This window comes from Heptranchias perlo, chromosome 27, assembly GCF_035084215.1.
Source record: "Heptranchias perlo isolate sHepPer1 chromosome 27, sHepPer1.hap1, whole genome shotgun sequence".
Classification (NCBI taxonomy): Eukaryota; Metazoa; Chordata; class Chondrichthyes; order Hexanchiformes; family Hexanchidae; genus Heptranchias; species Heptranchias perlo.
Genome location: NC_090351.1, coordinates 26,237,699 through 26,243,639, shown reverse-complemented (window position 1 = coordinate 26,243,639; position 5,941 = coordinate 26,237,699). Strand labels below are relative to the sequence as shown.

The 5,941-nt window shown below is 40.7% G+C and overlaps 1 pseudogene; it reads left to right on the top strand.

The window, feature by feature from the left end:
- The first annotated feature begins 261 nt into the window (after nt 1–261).
- Nucleotides 262–1,264, top strand: LOC137344641 (olfactory receptor class A-like protein 1; annotated as a pseudogene).
- The last annotated feature ends 4,677 nt before the right edge of the window (nt 1,265–5,941 follow it).

Sequence of the window (5,941 nt, the reverse complement as noted above, 5' to 3'; positions counted from 1 at the left end):
TAGAATAGAATAGGTTAGGGCAAGGCCATGGAGAATTTTATTAATGAGGATAATGATTTGCCTGGTGTTTTATTTTCATACTCATTCTTCAGATGTGGCAAGGCCAACATTTACTTTCCAAAGACCTTTGTGCAATACTTTTCCTGATCTGAACAACGGAAACTATAAATAGACAATACTTGCTGCAAAGGATTAACATGGAATTCTTTCATTTCATTCAGCATATTCCAGATCCACTGCAGGTGTGAGATTTTAAGAAGCATGGAATTATGCATTGTCATTAAAGGAACTTCCTTCCTTCTACAAACCAGTATTGGAACACTTGGTAATCTGACCATCCTGTTTGCTTCTGCCCATATTGATTACTCTGTTCGTAAGCTGAGGCTGACAGTTGATGTGATCCTGTCTCTTGTGGCCTTTGTGAATCTGATGGTTGTACTGACTTGTGGAGTCCCACAAATCCTCACTACCTTTGAATTGAAAAACATTTTGGATGGCACAGGCTTCAAGATTGTAATCTACACTTACAGAATAGTCAGAGCTCTGTCAGTTTGCATAACTTGTATTTCAGTGTGTTTCTACAGTCCTTGTCACTTCCAAATGGGCAAAGCACAAACAAAAAATAACAAAATACCTTTGGCCTCTCATGGATGGTCTCTGGACAGCAAGTTATTCCACAAGTCTACAACACTTGGTGTTGGCCCTAATAGCCTTCTCCTGGTTCTGAAAATTCTTAACCTCTTAAGTATTACATGTGTACAAAAATTATTGCTAGGATTTGGACTCTGGATGTTGAATATGGTAATTTGCTTTGCTGAACCCACCGTTCTTTTCTGTTGCTGTTATGAATTCCACTATTACCAATTTTACTTTGGATTTGGGATTGTGCTTTGTGAGATTCCCTAACCCTAACCCTATTATATTTGGTTAATACAGTGGTCCTTTCAGCAAGAGATTTCGTATTCCTAGGTCTCATGGCATTTGCAAGTGGCCACCTGTTATTGATCCTACGCAAACACAGGCAGCAGTTAAAAGGAATCCGGAGTTCAGACAGAAACCAGAAAACCACAGCTGCCAACAGAGCTGAGCTGCTAAGGGTGTAGTCTCCTTAGTCACGCTGTACATTTTCTTTGTAATCAATGACATGATCTGGATTTACATGCTGACTGTTCCTCTTGTGGTTGCTGGTATGCGGGTTTTTTCCTCCTTTTGCTAAGCTTTGTTCGGACCATTATTCATCATTTCATCCACTAAAATGTTTTAAAAATAAACTTCGCTGTGCTAGACAAGAACAAGAGGCTCGCTCTCCAGGCACAGATGCTTCACACATACGGATATGAATGCATAATACTCAGTGAAGCCTCACATTGCTGAGTGGTCACCTCCCCAACTGCCCTGATCTAATTGAGATCTTCTAACATTGGCACCCAGAAGTTCACAATCTCTGAGGCCTACAGTTTCCAACTCTGGTTGGACATATTCCTGGAGGTTTCATCAAATGACCTCCTGCCTTCAACCACCCCACCCAATCACACAGCCTTTTCTCCATCTGTAATATTTTTATAACTAATAAATGAAAGGGTTCAAAGTTAAATGAAAAATAAAACACATTTTTTTAATGATTCTTCTCCCGGGTTGCTCATGGAAGTATCCAGGGGGTTATTTTTTCATTCCTGGAGGCTCCAGGACAACTGGAGGGTTGGCAACCCTGCTGGGGCCTGGCACACAGCTGCAGTTTCCTGCCCCTTCTGCTAGCTCCAGGCCCAGACAGGGCAGGCCTCCACTGGCAGCATCCCTGGGCTATGTAAATGGCCCAGGACAGAACAGGACAGGAAATCCCTGTGCTCCTGGACCTGGTTAGGAGCATCACACTTCTGGTGTGGTACCCCTGTCCAGCACTGTGGTGAGCAGAAAAATCTACCCTAAAAAGTGAGGTGCATGCACATTGCCAAACTGAATAATAGAAGATTGTGTGATGTAATGTAAATAAATCACAGTCTTAGTGACAAACTAAAAAACAGATTATGCAACATTGTATTGTCCTATATATCAATATCCTTAATTCAGTTAACTTAGAAAATAGAATTTGATATTTTCAAATTTGATTATTAGAATTATTGAAAACATTATTGCTGTTGTGGAATTTCTCAAGTCAAAATCTCTTGTTCTAAAACAAAATGTTTTGTACCAAACAGTTATTGATCCATGTCATCCTGGAAAACAGACAGTCGGGACTTCTTGACAGTATAACAATCATTGTTGATTACACCATTACACACCAATGATGTGCATTACTGCAGGATAGTACTAATCTTCTGTTTCGTTAGAAAGATAATCTCTGCTCAGATAAAAAGGATTTAATATGGCCTGCAGCATCAAAGTTAATTTATCTGTCATAGTTATCATATGTTTTAGGGATTAAGATTGTCAGATCAGGGAGGATCTGACAGACTGCATATTGCACATTTTGCTTATCTTGTTATTGTGACACTCAGTAAAGGATTTGAAAATGTAGGAATACTAAGCTCTTAGGGGGGGAAATTTCCTCAAAGTGAGTTACGATGTTAGGTACCTAATATTACTTCTTACCATGCGTAATTCCCAGATTTGCACTGCTAGTACTGGTACTGTCACAGAGACCCTGTTTAAAATCAATGCAACAGCACCACGTCAATCTTAATCCAATTCAGTTTGGAAATTGTACTCAACGGGGATCATTTTATGAGTCTGTGATTCCGTTTGGGAGTCTCGCAGCATGAATCAAAAATCAAGCTGCACATGCCCGAACTTATGATTACGTGCTGCAGGCAAAGCTTCTCACTGTAGAAGTTTATGCACAGAAGGAGGGCATTCGGGTTATCATGTCTGTGGCAGCTCTTTGCTAGAGCAATCTAAAATTAATCCCAAAAAAGGAAAATACTACAGGTGCTGGAAACCTGAAATTAGACCAGAAAAAGTTGGAAACGCTCAACAAATCAGGCAACATCCGTGGAGAGAGGAACGTAGGGTTAAAGTTTTAGTTCGATAACCTTTCATCAGAATCGAGTTATCGAAATGTCAACTTTAACTTCCTCTCCACAGATGCTGCCTGACCTGCTGAGTGATTCCAACATTTTCTGTTTTAATTCCAAAACTAATCCTACTGCCCCATTCTCTTCCCATATCTCTGTAACTTCATCTGCTTCAAATATTTATTCAACTTTCCCTTAAAAGATGCAATGGTGTCTTCTTCAATACAAAGCATTCGATACATTATACTCTGTATAAAGACATCTTTCCTAACCTTTCTCCTAAATCTCTAAATGACTATTTTTAATTGCCCTTAACCTCTTCACTTCTCAACCAGACGATGTGTCTTTCCCTATTCTTTCTATCGAAACCCTTCATAACTTTTAAAATCCTTTATTAAATCTCCTCTCAACCTCTGTACAGTGGAAATAGTCTAAGTATCTCAAGTCTTTCCTCATAATTATGGTTTCCCACCCCTGGCATCATCCTAGTGAATCTATGCTGTACACTGTCCTTTCTATAATGAGACTCCCAAAACTGTGGTTTAACCAATGTTTTATACAAATTGATCTTTACTTCTTTACCCTTGTACTCCAGGCCCCTATTTATAAATCCCAAAATGTTATCGGCCTTTTTTATGGCTTTTTCTAGCTGTACTCATATTTTCAGGGAATTTATGTATTTGAAGTCCTCAGTCTCTTTGTTCATCCATTCCTTTCCATTGCCTTTTTTCCTTCCAAAATATAATACTTCACACTGAGCCACATTAAATTACATCTTCACTTGCCTATCATTTCCTGAAGTCTTTTACAGTCTTTCTCACTGTTTGCCAAGCTGCATGGAGTTGTAATATTAGCCCTAAAGTATTTTTGAACTAACAAGTATGTATTTACCTCAATTTAATACCAATAGCATCTATTGTTCATGTAACTCTTTGAGACCCAGTGCCATTAACACGAAAGATAAATTTCTCCACCAAAAGTATCTATTAATTTAAAAATATTCCTGACAATGAATTCACTGTGCAAAAGGGGGGGATTTTAACTCGCAGGCTGCCGGCCGGCGGAATGCATGAGTTGGCCGCCAGAGAGCTGCAGCAGGAGGCCAGGCCCATTTCGAGGGCAGGACCTCATTAACATGCATGTGACGAGCTTCTCGCCTTGAATGGGTGTCCCGATGGAGCTGGCGAGTATCGGGTGGCCCAGAGTCCAATTCGCTGGGGAAAGGTAGGCTGGTGGGGTGGGGGGGGGGGTTGGAGGGATGTTGTGATCGTGGAGTGGATGGGGAGGGAAGCCTGGAGTGCCAGTGGTCCACCTTATTCTGCGGAGCCCGAAAGAGAACTCCTGCTCCTCTTAGCCCTTCAAATATAACATGAACACTTACCACTTGGGCCCCTTCTTCTAGCCCGCCAGGTTTTACTGAGCAGAGTGTCCACAGTGGACACTGCTCAGTTGGTCATTAAAATGGCCTCTGGTTCCTACGTATATCGTAGGACCCCAAATTGCATGAAAACGGTGAGGCTCTCGTCTGATTCAGACAGACTTGCTCGCCCATGAAAATACCAGAGAGAATTTGGAGGCGGACGTCAGGCTGAGAGAGTTCGAATCGCCCCTATGAAGTCCTGATCCATTACTTGACCGAAAACTGTGTTACCTCCTTTCACACTTCTGAAATGATTATGAAAATCAATGGACTGTGATGATGCAAAACAAATGGGATCAAAAATAACATGGTTTTGAGACAGTGCCATAAAATTCCCACTAAGCTGATCCTGAGATTTTTAAGTTTAGCAGTACTAAGAGCAGCCCCCTAATTAACTATGAAATTTAATCATGAAGATAAAACAAACCAACCTTTTTTAACCTCGGTTTGTTAGTCATTCCCCGAAAGGTATTATTTGCTTGAAGACAACAGCTCCACAACTAGGGATTACCATTACTATTTTCTGCGACATTTTGAACAGATGCTCCAACCCTCACTCCGATCAATCCAGCATAAGTCAGTGCCGTTTCTCACACACATTTGCCCGACTTGAATTCTGCTGAACCTGACTCTATTCTGGGTCCAGCTAATTTAAACGTGGAAGCTTATCAATATTTATTTTTGTCTGCGTGCTACTGAATGAAATAGAAATTTTAGATCTTCGGTAGAAGAGCATACATGGCCCAGTGTTGTAGGTATCCAAGCACGAAAAAAAAATAAGATTCAGCCCTTCATTGTTACCCTGCTCAGTGAATGGAAATTGCATTGAATTCCACAATTGAGATTCAGACTCGATCTGTTTTCTATTCCCTTCGCAGAATTCAAATAAGGCAATTGAGGTTTCCCAAAATGTCCCACTGTAATTTGTTTTATAACCTTTTAGAGCTGTTTCATGCATCAAAATAATCTTTATGGCTCTCTCATCAAGGTGAGGGATGTTGTCATGGACTCAGTATGCAATGAGTTCTTGCATTTTACCATAGTATTGAGTATAGAAATGCCAAGTAGGCAAGGTTATAATTTACCCCTCAAGCAAAAAAAACATGGATAATGCCCACAGTAAATCTTAGTTTGCTAGAGAAATAATTAAAAGTGTGTTTTGAAACCTGTCTGGCAAGTACAGCTGTTATTTCAGTAGTAAGCAACATTCTTACAGTACCTATAGCAGCAAGGAGATTAAACATGGATGCCTTTAAGGTTCACAACCCACAAGCAACTGTCGTAAAAATAAGTGCCAAACCTGCTTCCAGCTTTCCTTGACTGCAGCTAAGCATCCCTTTAATGTACCCTCAAAATGGCCACCTCCCAACCTCTACCGTCCATATTTGGTGCATGGGGTAAGGAACTGGTGGTAGCAACGTGGTCAGAGATAAAAATGGCATTAGGGAGTCGCGACTACGACATCTGACTCCCATTTGCCGTTATTCATTAGCCACTATCCTCCCTGGAT